This window comes from Saimiri boliviensis, chromosome 1 (assembly GCF_048565385.1).
Source record: "Saimiri boliviensis isolate mSaiBol1 chromosome 1, mSaiBol1.pri, whole genome shotgun sequence".
In the NCBI taxonomy this organism is placed as follows: domain Eukaryota; kingdom Metazoa; phylum Chordata; class Mammalia; order Primates; family Cebidae; genus Saimiri; species Saimiri boliviensis.
This window is the reverse complement of record NC_133449.1, coordinates 40237201-40252248: the sequence shown is the minus strand read 5'-3', so window position 1 is coordinate 40252248 and position 15048 is coordinate 40237201. Positions and strand designations below refer to the sequence as shown.

The 15048-nt window shown below is 36.0% G+C and overlaps 1 protein-coding gene across 1 annotated transcript in view; it reads left to right on the top strand.

The window, feature by feature from the left end:
- The first annotated feature begins 282 nt into the window (after positions 1 to 282).
- Positions 283 to 15048, top strand: part of SLC8A1 (solute carrier family 8 member A1) — a 517065-nt gene continuing 502299 nt past the window's right edge. The window contains exon 1 of the mRNA XM_074396354.1: positions 283 to 300. The gene's annotated coding sequence lies outside the window, so the exon portion shown is untranslated. The remainder of the gene's footprint in view (positions 301 to 15048) is intronic.

The following is a 15048-nucleotide window of genomic DNA, read 5'->3' as shown; positions in this document are numbered from 1 at the left end:
TTTGAGTTGTAATCCCCAGGGTTGGAGGTAGGGCCTGGTGGTAGGTGTTTGGTTCTTGGGGGAAGATTCCCTCCTGAACAGCCTAGTACCAAATCCTTGGTGATAAGTGAGTTCTCATTCTGTTATTTCACGAGAGAGCTGGTTGTTTAAAAGAGCCTGGCTCCTCCTCTCCTTTCTGTTGGTTGCTCCCACCACGTGATACCCAAGATCTGCCTTTGCATTCTGCTGTGACTGCAAGTTTCCTGAGGCCTCTCCAGAAGCAGATTCTAACACCATGCTTCTTGCACAGCCTTCAAAACTGTGAGTAAAATAAACCTCTTTTATTTATAAATTACTCAGTCTCAGATATTTTTATAGCAGTGCAAATGGATGAACACAGAAAATTAGCCTCAAGGAGTGTTGTGTCACTATAGAGATACCTGAAAATGAAGAAGCAGCTTAGGAACTGGGTTACAAGCAGAGTTTGGAAGAATTTGGAGGGCTCAGAGAAGACAGGAAGATGAAGGAAAGTTTGGAACTTCTTAAAGACTTGTTAAATGGTTGTGACCAAAATTGTTACGGAAATATGGGCAGTGAAGGCCAGGGTAATGAGGTCTCAGATGGAACTGAGGAATTTATTGGGAACTGGAGCAAAGGTCACCCATGTTATGTCCCAGAAAAGAACTTCATTGCATTGTTTTCATGCCATAGGGATCTGTGGAAGTTAGAACCTAGGAGTAATGATTTAGAATATCTGGTGCAAGAAATTTATATGCAGAAAAGCATTCAAAATATGACATGCCTGCTTCTGACAGCCTATATCAGATATGGGAGCAAAGAAATGTCTTAAAGTTGGAAATTATAATCAAAAGGGAAGCAAAGTGGAAAGTTTGGAAAAATTACAGCCCGGTTATGTGGTAGAAAAAGAAAAAGTGTTTTCAGGAGAGGAATTCAAGCAGTCCTCAGAGTAATCACTTGCTAGGATTCACATAATTAAAAGGGAACCAGGTGCTAATACTCAAGACAATAACAAAAGATCTTGAAGGCATTTCAGAGATCTTCCAAGCATTCTCTTTCATTTCAGTCCCAGAGACCTAGGAGCAAAGAAAGATTTTGGAGGCTATACCTAGGGTGTCATTGCCCTGCACCACTTCAGGAAGCTACTCCCCACATCCAAGACACTTCAACTTCAACCTGGATCAAAGCACATAAGTCACTTCTCAGGCCTCCGCTGCTTCAGAGGGCACAGCTGTAAGCCTTGATGGCTTCCATAAGGTGTTAAGCCTGCAGCTGCACAGAATTGAAGAGCGAATGAGGTTTTTCAGCTTCCGCTTAGATTTCAGTCTCAGTTACCTTTATAGCAATGCAAATTGACTAACACAAAGGCACTCAGAGGAAGCTCTGGGCATCCAGGATGGCTGAGAGAGTATGTAGGTCTGTTAGGAGAAAACACCGGGACAGAAGTGCTGCAAATACATTAGCAGAGGCTGGTGCAGCTGAGCATACCAGTCATCCATCCAGGCATCAGATGAGGTGTGGACACAAGAGAGGGTTTGATAGCAAAGTCATGTGACCAACAAATGGAGGGTGCCAGCAGGAGATGTATTCATGATATCGAGGGATGTTTAATATGAGTCAATGAGCTATTGAAATGCACTTTTGCTTATTGAGGAATGTTTTTGGTGTGCTAATTTTCTTTGCATTTAATGCAACTTTTTTCTACTATACTGTGGATCAGGGGTTTGCAAGTAGAGAATTGGTGTGAGCTGCCTGGATAATCCAGTGGTGGTGGTTCCTAAAATGTCCATGAGGGATTTGTGTTAAGAGAACTGGGACACCTGCAAACTAAATGTTACCTTGTGCCTAGTTCATGTCTAATCTGAGTTACATATAAAGGTAAAATGAAAAAAAAATGCAGAATTCTTTGCTAGCTGAGAAATTATTGATTTCCATTGTATCAGGGTTATGAATATGACATAGCTTTCACTTAAATATTAAATTAAAAATTGAAATGTCCTTTATTGCCCAGGTTTTCTTTCAAGCCCATATGTATTGATACTTCTTTTCTCCCTTACTGGGCTCATAACAAATCCTTAAAGCAGTGAAATAGCTTTCCTTGATAAGGGCTCTTAGATTTGTCCTTTGAAAGGCTTCAAGCAATTTTATTTTTTCTAGAAAAAGTATGTCTAATGCTATCTTCTTATATTCTTCTTTCAGAAATACCTTATTGGACAGTTCAGTTGAATTGCTGGTGAAGTTAATGGGTGTGTGGGTGTGTGTGTGTGTGAGTGTAAAATGTATTCGTATTTTAATGTATGCCTATGAAGGTCCCTTTACCATGGCACTTTTATCAAGGGTTTGAGAATCTTTTTGCACATCAAATAGTGTTTGGGACACATCTTAAGGAGTAAAATGCTTCATGTGTCATGTTTTTCCAGCCTTTTAGGATTCTTTATCAGCTTATGGGGTGTTAGAAATGAAAAACAAACAGCTGGTTTGGATGGCAAAAGATGCAATACAACCGTATATAAAAAAGAAGCAGAAACTAGTTGAAACCCTACTTGATGCATATGTACGTTCTCTCCCTTTATACAATTCGTTTTTGTGTCAATCTTATATTTTTCTTAAATTTTCTCCTTACAAAGCTGATTTACAAAGACCTCAGAGAAATAAAGTATATGTTCTTAGTCAAATAACAAATAAATGCCAAATGTGGCATTCAACCCCACATGCATCTAACCTCAAATCCCTATTATGACCAGTACACCTTACCTACTTTCAAAGTTCCGACATGTTCCCTAGCCTCAAGAAACAACTTAGTGATTTGGGATTGTGTTGTACAGATATGAGAAAGTAAACCAAAGATTTTTAAATATTGGGATTATTTTAAATTGCCCCTCATGGGGAACTGGGTAGGTGGCTACACTATTAGTACAATTAAGGAATGCTGATTGATATCCTGAGTCAATTAATCGATTTTTTTTTTCTTGGTCAGTGATGTCGGGTGTGATTTTAACAAAAGAAAAATGAGTATTTACTGAACACCTACTATAATTTCATACAACACACATCTAAGCACTTTTACAACTTTGTTACTAAGTCTTCAAATTACTCTCCATGAAAGAAAACAGGTAGTAAGATACAATAACTATGAGAGTCCAAATTCTTAGTGTACCCTGATGTATAAATAGGTTCCAATGTTTGGTCTGTATAATAGTCAAATATATAATAAAATATCAGTTAAATCTAATAATTTAATTCACGTGGTTGAATGGTGCACAGAGCATAGTATATAGAGTCAAATCTGGGCTCAATTTACTGGGCTTCACCAGAAACTGTCTGTAATTCCAGAATACTTACTTATTTCAGCCTCAGTTTACTTACTTATACAACAGTAATAATAATCCCTACTCCACATAGGTAATGATGAAATGAAGTGATATATGCAAAATGTTAGCACAGATTCTGGAGAAGAAGGGGCAATGGGGATACTTAAATAAGTAGGAGGTCAGAAAATTGAAATTAGCTTCCTCTGCTTCGTAGTAAATGAGCTCATTTGCTGAGAAAGAATGCCTGAATTACTGGAGAATTGTAAATTACTAAAAACTAACAGAAGTCTGAAGAGAAGAGCAGTGTTTGCTCGGTTCCTTTCATGAAAATAATCAACATTAACATAATAAATAGAAATAATGTATAAAATTTCTTTAATGAACAAAATAGGAAAAAGCTAAAAGACTATACTACATCTCCAGTTCTCAAACAGGGTGCTTATTTCTCTGAAAACAATGGTAGCATCCTGAGGGACCACCCAGTGATTCATTTCTTGGAATGGTGAAGGCTGGGGATGTGGGCTGGCCAGGGAAAGAATGACTTGGAAATTTGATTTTACACCACAGTGCATTAAAACCATAGGGGAGAAAAAAGTGATGGCCAAACATGTCTCATTTATGTCCCCAACCATGATTCCTAGCATGATAAATAATTTGTAAATGAGACAAAATTGAGAGGAAAAGCATGAATTACCTTGCATTCACTAGCTAAATTCAACTGAACAGACATAAATACCAAGTCACCCTGAGAAATCCAGATAAGGCATGCATAACATATGTTGACCTGGTGTCTAGGGCATATGCTTCCTCTGGAGGGGACTGAGAGCGGTGTGCCTCCAGGGCAGGGAACCCAGTCTACCTATGTGGAAAATATTCTGAGAAAACAATCCCTATTAAAAGCTATTGAGTGTCTCTATCCACTACATGTACAAAGAGCAGGCCAGAATAGGATGGCCTCCATTCACAGATGAAAAATGCACAGAAAAATGCTCATATCCAAAGGAATATGTACAGAGTTGCTAAAAAGCAAACGAGAAAAAAGAACATAGCAAGCAAAAACCAACTGAAGGGACAGGGATCAGAGAAGCATTGAAGGTAACAATAAAATCATTACAGAAATGAACCAAAACCACATTAGAAGTAGCAAGGCAGAGAGAGAAAAGGAAAGAAGAATTTTGGTAATTATGGTCAGTACTTCCAAAGACCTTGATATAAAATGGAATCAAAAGATGGTGTTGTAACTAGAGGTAAAGAAAATATAAAGAAGCAAAAATCCGATAATGTAGAAATAGGGGGGAATAAAATGATACAAATAACCAAAATGTCCTTCAATAGACTAGATGCATAAATTGTGACACACTACAAAATACACCATATGCAGAAAACTTTGGAATCTACTTTTCAGTGAAATAAATAAGGAATAGAATAATATATTTCATGCACTCCTACTCGTATCGTTTTATATGTGTATAAACTAAAAACCAAATTGTTTTTCCTGAGAGGAAGTGAGTGACTAGGGACAGAGTAAGGAGAGGGGCTTACTTTTCATTATATGTACATTTTTACTTATATGGAAATATTTGTTTTACCATATATGTCTTATTAAAGAGTACATTTTGAAATAAATGCGTCAAAACTCAACTTTCCAAAAATACAACAAATAGGAGAGGGTGAAGAGGAAATAAGAACCACAGAGCAAAGATAGAAAGCAAAAAATGCATTAATGATAAAATATATCCTGTGACTCTTTGGTCACTTTCTTGGCATTAAATACCGTCCATAATTGGGACTCTCAAAATTATGCCTCTAGCCTTACTCACTGAATAGCCCTCAACTCCTTTTAGTTTTTGATAACCAACTGTCGACTAAACATGTTTGCTTGAGTTACTCAGAGACAGCTCCAATCTGACATTCCAAAATGTGCCCCTCTTCTGACCTTTGTCATCCCCCACAAATGCAGTTGTCCAGTCCAAGCATTGACTTGTTTGTCCAAGTCAACATTTTCCAGAACTTATCCTTAAAGCGTTCTACTCCTTTCCTCACCTCAACATACCCCTGCACTCTTTCCCTCATTCTGCTCAGTTCTATCTTGACAACTGCCTTTCTACTCCAGATACTCATAATCTCCTTCTAACTTACCTCCTTCCTTCCACTCTCGCTCCTTTGTCATTCTGTGTCAGCATAACCTCCTAATTATTTTCTGCCTTTATCTGCAATCTAAAATCACATTGTGACCAGAGCGATATTTTTTAAATGACAATAAGATCATGTAATCCTTCTCCTTAAAACCCTCCAATGACTTCACATCACACATAAAAATAAAATCCAGTCTCCTCCATTCTCACCTAGGAGGCCCTAGAGCTACTGACAGCTTCTCTCAGCTCACTTGCACTAGCTACTCCAACTGTGCCCGTATACTCTGTCTCCTGTCTTTTGGATCTTCCAGGTAACCATCTGAAATGCAGTCTCTCAAAGAGACCTTCCTTGACTGCCCATCTAATGAAATCCCATCACTTTCATCACTGCCACATTTTCTTGTTTCTTTTCCTATTGCCAGTATATAACTGTCTGATACTTCCTTCTTCTGTTTCATTATCTACTTATTTCCGAGTGTGGGAACTAATTCTGCCTAGAAAGAGTAGACTCTTCACATTTGCTGAGTAAATTAACAAAATTCATTTGTATTTTTTTAAGTCAACATATCCAAATATGGGTCCTGAATAAGCCCAAAATTGACTTAAGAGATAAAGAAAAAAGATCGGTGATTAGTCCTGGGAAATTGTCCTGCCAAGAAAGCGAACTTGCACTTTTAATGCAGGTTCTTTGGAACTACTTTAAATTTTGCAGTAACAATTGGATTATTTTTTCTTACTTAACAAACATATATATTGTTGAGAAGTACAGTCTGGTTCGAAGAAAAAAATACAGAAATTAATAGGAAATAGAAAAACAGAATTGGATTGGTTAAAGATAGATGAGCAGATAGCAATAAAATATTTGTTAATGACCGTACCTTTTAGTTATTCCGGCTCCATCTCTTGTCCCTTTATGCTATAAGTTTTAGATAAAAATCAGTTATTCTGCCACATTCACTATCTGTTTAGAATTAGGCATGTGCAAATGTCGCATTTTAATAGCTAATCGTTTTCTCAAAGATTTGATTGAACTAAATTACACCAAACGTTGCTCATATGTACACATCCAGTAAGAGTATTTTTTAGAAAGTGAAATTTTGGATTTTTTAACAGACAATGGACGTTCATATGAAATTGTAGGGAATGACATGGAGTGTTATAAGAAGTGCCTTTGTGTGTCAACGAAACAATATCTGAAATTGTATAAGAAATTGTTCTGTTTTAATGTTGTTGATTGATAATCTGATTTTTCAAAATATTGTGGCATGATACAATGCCAATGCAGTTCCACAGTTAAAAAAAAAAAAAAAAGATGAGGAAAAAGTATTAAATGGTGTATAAGTTGTTAAATGCTTTTAACAATTATTACATTTATTTTTTCAATTACGTTTATTTATTTATTTTGAGACATATCTCACTCTGTTGCCAAGGCTGGAATGCAGTAGCACAATCTCGGCTCACTGCAACCTCTGTCTCCCAGGTTCAAGCAATTCTTCTGCTTCTGCCTCCCGAGTAGCTGGGATTACAGGCACTCTCCACCACGCCCAGCTAATTTTTGTATGTTTAGTAGAGATGGGGTTTCACAATGTTGGCCAGGCGGTTCTCGAACTACTGACCTCAGGGTATCTCACTGCCTTGGCCTCCCAAAGTGCTGGGATTATAGGAATGAGCCACTGCACCCTGCCTACATTTACTTTTATCTTGAACAATGTGGGTTACATGAATCAGAGATAGAAAACATGATTTTCTCTCAAAGAGAGAATCTATAGGTTCTGGGAACAATCCTAATCAGAATAAAATATCTGAAAAATAAGGATAGGGAGGAGGAATGGGCTTTCATCTGGATGACAACAAGTAATAAAGCAGGGTTACTGTTAGGTCAAGTCATACTTGTACAAAAATAAACATACACATGATGTTTACAGTCAGAATAGTGGCTCATACTCAGTCCTCTTCTACAGTGTGCAACCTGGACATATAGATCCAGTGTTTTAAGTTAGGTCCATTTGGCAGAAGCTACCAAGAGACATCTGGCTCCAAATTACGGAAGTATTTTTAATATAGTTTTGAATGGTCATAATAAATTATTTCAGTAAATTCTAAGTTCTCCATCACAAGAGATATTAAAACTGTGGTTTATATTACATGGTAGTTATGGATGAGCTTTTAGGTGCTGGGTGATAGATTAGATAACCTTTATTCTTTTTTCTAATACTATAAGATTTTATTTCAAAATGATTTAGTGAAATTTTAATGGGATATGTAAAATTTATCTGCTCTTATATATCCAGGCATGTATCCACCATAGTTTTAATGGAGAAAATAAATCTAGTTCAATTTTTTTGTTTAATTCGGCAAAGATTTCTTAATGTCTAACATTTACAGATTACTGTCTTGGTTTATTTGGGTTGCTATAACAAAATAGTAAAACTAGGTAGCTTATGAAAAAACAGAAATTTATTTTCCACATTTCTGCAGGCTGAGAAATTCAAAATCATGGCACTGACAGGTTCACGTCTGATAAGGACCTACTTTCTGATGCATGGACTGTGGTTTCTCGCTGTGTCCTCACATGGTAAAAGAAAGGGATCTCTCTGTGGTCTCTGTAAAAAGGGCACTAAACCCATTCGAGACTAGATCACCTCCGAGAAACCTCACCTCAAAATACCCTCACATTGGGAATTAGGTTTGAACAAACGTTCAGATCATGGTAATTACTTATGTTAACCTTCGTATACATGATCTTATTTGTTTCTGAAAACAATAAAATAAAAAGGGCGGGTGTTACTTAATTTCATGAGTACGAGAAACCAGAGGCTTCACACAGAGATCTCCCAAGTAAAACTGAAGATGTGAGAGTTAAACTCAGATCTTTAGATAGTCTACCCTTTCTCTTTATATGTCATTCTTCCTCTTGACGGCTTTATATTAATATAATAATGATATTACATAATTTTGAATCATAAAATTTAAATATCAAACAAAATTACACGTAAAATAAATAACACAATAAACCATGTCATTCTTACTCTCTGATAAAAGGGAAATGTGATAGAATATATCAAGTGAGAGAAACATTCTCACTGCTCCTATTTATTTGTTCACTTGTTGGCTGACTCTCTTTCCCACTGGAATGTAAGACTGATCCCAGGAAGGATTCTGCCTCTTTTGTTTCCTAATTACCCACGGTCTAAGGAACAGCCACCACATGGACTTTCACATAGGTGTTGCTTACATGCATAATAAATGAATAAGTAGTTTTAAACATTAATCAAATCGTTTTTTATATCATAAACCTTAGACAATACACAAGACAAGGGATTCAACAACAGTTTTGTACATAAGCCCACATTAAATATATAATCAGAAAACATGGGTTTATAAATGTCACAAATAGGACAGCCTAAATATCATGGTTAAATTTGTGTCAACCAGAAAATGATGATTATCTGCATAATCCCCTTTTAACAGGCTGTGTGGGCAGTGTGCAACCATCGATTTTTGCACAAAATTGAATGTTAGTTCCAGATTTTTTGTTCATAATTATCTCCAATAGGAGCCATTTATATTTTTTGTCACCTCACTTATGTTTTCTGTTATTTTGACCAACAGAAGAAAAGGGCTGTTAATCCTGATTGACTTCAAAAAAAGAAAAAGGTTCTGATTATTTGGAAGTATTAAATAATACATATATGAGACGGAAATTATGTGAAAATAGGTCTAGGGTATGAATACTGAACTTATTGATTGTCAGATGATAGCAGATGATGGGCAAAATGGGGATTCAAGAAGCTGCCCCCACATAATATGTTGTAAATGGATCCTGGCATTAATGCCGTGGTAAAGATGGACCTAGTGCTTTGGGCGATTCTTCACATAGCTTCAAGCTCTCTTTCATTGGATACTTTGAAGATAATTTGTTCATTTGATTTGTTTCATAAATATCTGGAAGTTTTTCTGTCTTATGGTAACTTTAAAAATACAGATGCTGAAATAAAATTCATGCATTTAGTACTGTCTTGATTCTTGATGGAAAAAAATCACTTGTTCTTTTCATGGAAATGGAGGGAGCTTTCAGTTCAGTTGCAGTCACTCCTTTAAAATTATATGTTCACTCCTTTCACTCTGTATCTGTCTCTGTGATGCGTATGTATTACTTACGTTCCTTTTTCCTAATTGATGCCATTAAGTAAAGAGGATGTTCTTTTGAGAAAAATGACATGTAAAATGATAAAAATAAAATTAACATAAATTTTAGAAGTCAGATGAGGGGGGAAAGCATGGCAGAAGTAGGTAAAATATCAATCACAGTAGGATGTTAATTTTTTTGAAGAAAAACAAAAAGGAGGTGGGCATACATTGTTTGGAAACAACTGGGTATTATACAGAAACAGTTATTCTGTATTTGGAACACAAAATCATGGATATTCTGACTGAACTTTAACACAAATAATGTGTTATTTGATATACCAACAGATAAGTAAGAAAGAAGTCGATGGGTACTATAGATAGCAAGATAAGACTGTCAAAGCGGGTGGTGTTGGGGGAGTGTGTACAGGACAGCAAAGAAGACAAAAACACAGGGACGAATGGAAGAGAATCCAAAGAAATTCTATGACCTCTGAAAGAAGAAAATGGTTTGGTTTCAATGTCTGTCACTGTCTTAGTGTTGTTGATACGGTTAATTTTGCTGATGTGAAGGAAAAGGCCCCTCTTCTTTTTCTGAGACCCCATGATGTCTCCACCTTAGCAGAAGGTATCCCTTCTTTCAGGAGAGATAAGTGTTCTTTCTTTCCCTCTCAGGCCATTTTCTCCTCTTTCTTTTCTGTTGTTATCTTTAACCTTCTCTACTGAAGAATGTAAGAGGATTTCTACTTGAAATTTTTTTGGCATAAATAAACAAGGGGATGTTAAGAACAAGAGATTGTTGACCTCTGGAACTAGCCCTGACTGGCAACTGGTTAATTTTTACTATATGTGATGTTACTACAAGGCAATCAATGTTATGGGAAGAAATACAGGGAAGTGAATGGAAACACTGTTTATGGAACTTCCAAAGCTTTAGGACAAGCTCATCCTTAATAATAGTTGTATGAAACACTTGTACAACATTTACAGTGAGCCAGACATTGTTTCAAATGCCTTACACCTGTCAGCTCACTCTGCCCTCTCATGGTAGATACAATTCTTTGCCCATTTTATAGATGAGGTAAGTCTATTGTCTTATTCTACAGACCATTAGACCCAGAGGGTAGAAGGGGTCTTGCTTTTCAGAAGCAAACAAGCATAGAATTGTTGCAATGCTGGCCCTAGACCTCAAGGAAGAGTTTTGATGAAAAGAAAATAAAAACTTCCAACTGCAGAAAGGAACATTTGAAAGTTAAAATAGGTCCATTTCATTTCCTATATGCGAGTTGCCTAGTCCTATTTAGAAAAGTATATGAGCATATATTTTATCTCATTTTAAAATTTAACCTTTCCATATCTTACACATCTTATAACTGCCCCAGAACTTTTCTCCCTATTCCCTAGCATTTTTGTACTGTAATTCGATTGTGTTTAATAGAAGTCTAAATGATGACTTTTGCTGTCACCCTTGGGAGTCCAGCAACACTAACATGGTATTTTGAATCATATGGATTTGAAACTGTTTCTGCTTTTCTATTGTACACATTCCTATTAAAGGCAAACATTTTTAGGAAATACTTCATTAAGTGCTTTGAAAGTTGGGATTGATGAAGATATAATTAAAAGATGATGTCAGTAGAATAGAACATTGTTCCACAGTAGTGTTCAGTTCTCCTGCTAGAACATAAAGGAAGGGGCAAAGCGGAAGCATGGATTTTCCAAGCAGGAGACATTTATTTAGTGACAATGTCTTATTACAATTAATTTACTTTTGACATACAAATGACGAATATAAGGGTAATTGCAGACCCTGTGGATTAGAAAACATTGTTCTCCTGGTTCCATTCTTCAAGACCAGTACAAATCACAGCTGGCAGCTGCTTGTTGCAGAGCCCAATATTTCCTTCTGTCTACAGTTTATATATCTCACTCTTTTTCTCATTATTTTTTGCAGTATATTTTCCTTTTCTCCTTTTTGCACCCTTTCTCAGTTCACCTATCCTCTTCCATCTTGTTTTTCTTCTACCAATTTTAAATTTACTTATCTGAGAGAAATGATTTTGAAACCTGAGTTATATCAGAATCTGTGTAATATCTTCTTTAAAATAACTATCTCTGAGCCCCACCCCAGGAGACTCTCATTCAGGGAGGCTTCACTAGGCCATAAAAATCAGCAGTATTCAAATATGTATTTATAAAAAGATTTCCAGATGATAATTGCAGTCAAACTTAAAGACTCTTAATTTATATCCTCTGAATTACCTTAACTACCTTTCAATTGGTTATTTCAAAGTAAGAACCCCTAAAATGAAAAATCAGTGCATTAGCCACCTCAGAAGAAATGTTCCCACATAGAGTCTAAGAATTTACCTGTTATATGAACCCTCAAACAGCATGTGGACTCAGACACAGATTCCATGTTACATGTTTTTTCTGGTTTCTTACTGTTTTGATGAATGCAAGATGAATCACCATTGGGCCTCCTGCCCGGAGATGCAGTTTTGAGAAAAGTAGACTGTGATTGTAGAGCCTCGACTTCAAGCCCTGTCATCTGAAAAAAAGTCTGCCAGATGAAGGTGCAGCCAGCCACTTTCTTTCATATTCATCCCTCTTCAGCCTTAGCCATCACACAGTTAAGAAGCTACCATTCCCTCTCATGCCATTTCCAAAGTTTGTGGCAACTGTGGGATGAGCACAAGGAGGCTGGTTTCTTTTAGAAGGCTGGTTTCTTCAGTGAGTACACATGGAGCTCAAATATAGAAAGGCTACACAGGCACTCCTGACACTGTGTGCAGCAACTGTAATCGTGAATTATCTCATGACTCAGCGCAGTGTAACCACGACACCAACCCTTTACAATGCCGTCTGAAAATTGTATTATTATGATTCCTCATGAAAATCTAGTGTATATCGGAAAATGTAAAGATGGATTTGAAATATTTCTTAACTATGCTGTTTTCAGTACAGTAAAAATCGAAATTTTATTTTTCTAGACAAAAAGAAATACAGAGTCATACTATTCAAATGATACCCATTTATTTAAATTTTATGGCTGCAAGTTTGCTAGCACACCCTTAAAATCTGTGTGATGTGTTAATGTCATTATTTCCACGTGTTGATAGGTTGGTAAATTATTTTCCTATTTACTAGTTAGGTCTGATAATAATAAAATATATATTGAGAGGTCTCATGTCTTGCCTGGTGTTGATGTTACACACACATGCACACACACACACACACACACACACACACACACACACGTAGTTTTTAGATATGAATATTTCAATGTTTCTTTTGATTATAGAAATAATAGTCATGTTCATTGTTTTTAAAAACAGGCCATATAAAATAAATGTGGAAGAAAAACAACTCAACAAAATTTTATTACCTAGAGAAACTCACATCTTCCCCAATCACATTTCATAAAATATGCTAATTTATTAATTTATTTCTGAATAGTTTGTTGCTGGGTTGTTGTTCTGCTGCCTTAACCTATGAAATTAAAAAAAGAAAAATGATATAAAACTGACAAATGATTAGATTTTAATTTCTGTATATCTCTTTCAGATAGTTTTCTGTGTACATGCGTATACACACACACACACACACACACACACACACACACACACACACACACACGGGATTGAACAATTTCCTAATCTTTTTTCATTTAACAACATGGGAAGCAACATGGATACTTTGTCAGTAAATACGATGTGCACAGTTATTCATAAATACAGAGCATTTCATTATGTTATTGACCTACAATTTGCTTAGCATATCTTCTATTGAGCATTTAAAATATTAAAAGTTCTCATTTTTTGCTATAATAAACAATGCATCAGTAACTTCATTATGCAAATATTTTTGCATACCTAAGTGCTTATTTCCTTGAGATAAATTTCTGAGAAGAAAACTGCTGGCCTAAATTTTAATTTCATTTCTAACCTGAAATGCACAAGTTATCCCCATGTAACAGATGAAAACTGAGAAGAATTAGCCTGCTCAAGATCACATGGCTACTAAAAGGCTGGAAGTTTGGATTCAAATAAGGATTATTCAAGGTGGTTACTAATCTCACTGAACAGGTATATCAAATTTTTATTAAACACAAACTGACTTTGTTAATATTATCAGCTTTGTGGAGGCATAACTGATAAACAGAGAACACACATACTTAATTTCAAATGTAATGAGTTTGGACATAAGCAAACATACATGCTATCATCACCACAATCAAGAAAATAGACATATCCAACACTTCCCAAAGCTTCCTTGTGCTCTTTCATTTTTCTTTTTGTTTTGGGGGTGTACATATGTGTATGTATATATATAGGTACATAGAAGGCTTGAGATGAGATCTACCCTCCTAACAAATTTTGAAGTCCACATATCCCATGAATCTTGACACTATCAAGACGTGAACTCCAAGTCCTCAGCCATTTGAGATAATTATTTCCAAATAATAAATCCTGAGACCCCAAGCCACATTTAGTGTGAAACCCACAACCTCAACAAGATTCCTGAGGCATATCAAGCACCCTGCATTCTTCTGAATAGGTCTTTTTCCTAATAACTGACCTCTGCAGATTCTTATTTCATCGTTGGCAATTGCTACTCTTTTGAGCATCACTTCTCACCAGGACTGGACCCTCATTCCCATTCCCCAAAATCCCATCAGTACAAGATGGATACATGTGACACAGTTCACCAAAGTAGGGACATTAACACAGAGGAAGGATGAAATACCTAGAACAGCAAATAATTTAAGTTTAAATATTTTCAAGCTCCTATTTCTACTCTTGGGAATTTGTTACTGTCCATCTTCCCCGTGACACCCATCCTGGGACAAACATGGTCACCTCTCTAGTGTTTCCTGGATGAGAATTGGAATCACGGGAAATGCTTTATAAAAATGTTGTTATGCAAGGCCACTCATACTAAATGAGAATCTTTGGGAAGTAGAACCAATAAGTCTTTTTTTGCAGTTCCTTTTGTTAATTTCAATATGTAACCAGCATCAAACTTTCCTCATTCTAGTTCTTATATCCTTCAATCCTTTGACCTGCCAGCTAAAATTTACACATGATTTCCTCCTTTTGCTGAATAAAATATATCTTTCTTTAATTATTCTTTTTCTTCTTTTTTTTTTTCTCTGCACAGTGCTCTAAGGCACAGCTTTTTCACACTTGAAAAAGCATTTTTCTAAATAAAAATAAAGCTTTGTCCTAAGGGAAAATCTTCTATTCGTCAAAGGCAGCTGGGCCAAACTCTAGCCACTCTCAAATGATGAAGGTTTTTTTCCTTTCTAACTCCTCTTTATAATAGTCTTTAGCATATTCAGTAATGAATAGACATTTCTACCCTTGAGTAGATCTCATAATGTTTGTGGCAACAATAGGAGGAAAAAACTATTAACATTGAAAAAGTTCAAATAATGTCAGAGAAAACCTCTACCAATGGTCATCAGAATATGG